The 1,036-nt window shown below is 42.9% G+C and overlaps 1 pseudogene; it reads left to right on the top strand.

Moving 5' to 3' along the window:
• LOC102831013 overlaps positions 1 to 533 on the top strand; it is a 1,744-nt pseudogene extending 1,211 nt beyond the window's left edge.
• The last annotated feature ends 503 nt before the right edge of the window (positions 534 to 1,036 follow it).

The raw sequence follows: 1,036 nt of genomic DNA, 5'->3' as shown, positions 1-1,036 counted from the left end.
CCTCAAACCTCTGACCAGGCCTTCACGGTCTGCAACATGCAATGAGAGGTTTCTTGCAAGAAAGAAACCTTACCAGTGCTGAGGTTTGAGCAGTGTTCTCTGATGGAAATGTTTCTCTTCACACAAGGAGTCTAAAATATGGAAAGCTAGGCCAGAATGTTTTGGTCCAGGTTTCCCTCTCCCTGCTAAAAGGGCAGAAGACTCACTTTCATGACTTGCAGTGTGGTATCTAAGTTATTCTGGGTAACAATGTCTTCATTTGGATCTACTCAACACCTGAGCACAAAGATCAGAAGGCCAGGAACATCAATGCAAACACAGAGCCTGTATCCTTTGCTGATCAAGAGGTGATATAGTGAATTCGGAACTGCGCTGTCTCGATGATAACTCAGAGGATGATGCTGTATGTTACTAGGATCTTGTATTGCTATGAAGTGTCCCTTCCACATCAGGTCAAAGATAGCTTAAAGCCAAAGAGGATGGAAGAAATTATGATGGAAACATGCCAGAAACTGTTAGAACAGGGAGGATAAGGAGAGGCATCTGAAGGACAGGATTGAATGTACTTGACGAGCCGTACTTGACAGTGAAGAGTCAGATTTATGGTTCCCATGTTCAGCTCAATGAAGAACTGAGTAACTTATCACTTGACGTGCATTGACAACAGTGGGCTTGCCTCCAGTCACACACCTTCATTCTCCTTGACCAAGCAGGATTCATACCAGGAATGCAAGGATGGTTCCATATTAGAAAAACAATCAGTGTTATCCCCCATATAAGAACCACATGATCATATAGATTGATGCAAAAAAGGCATTTGACAAAATCCAACACCCATTCCTGATAAAAACACTCAACAAAGCAGGAACTGAAGGAAAATTCCTTAACATAATTAAGAGCATATATATGAAATCAAAGGAGCTCTGGTAACGTAGTGGTTACGAATCGGGCTGCGAACTTCAAGGTCGGGAGTTCGAAACTACCAGCAGTTCCGCAGAAGAAAGACAAGGCGGTCTGCTCCTGTAAAGATTTACAG

The sequence above is a fragment of the Chrysochloris asiatica genome, unplaced genomic scaffold (genome assembly GCF_000296735.1).
Source record: "Chrysochloris asiatica unplaced genomic scaffold, ChrAsi1.0 scaffold00138, whole genome shotgun sequence".
Classification (NCBI taxonomy): Eukaryota; Metazoa; Chordata; class Mammalia; order Afrosoricida; family Chrysochloridae; genus Chrysochloris; species Chrysochloris asiatica.
The sequence above is the reverse complement of the archived record's forward strand: the minus strand, read 5'-3'. Positions and strand labels throughout refer to the sequence as shown.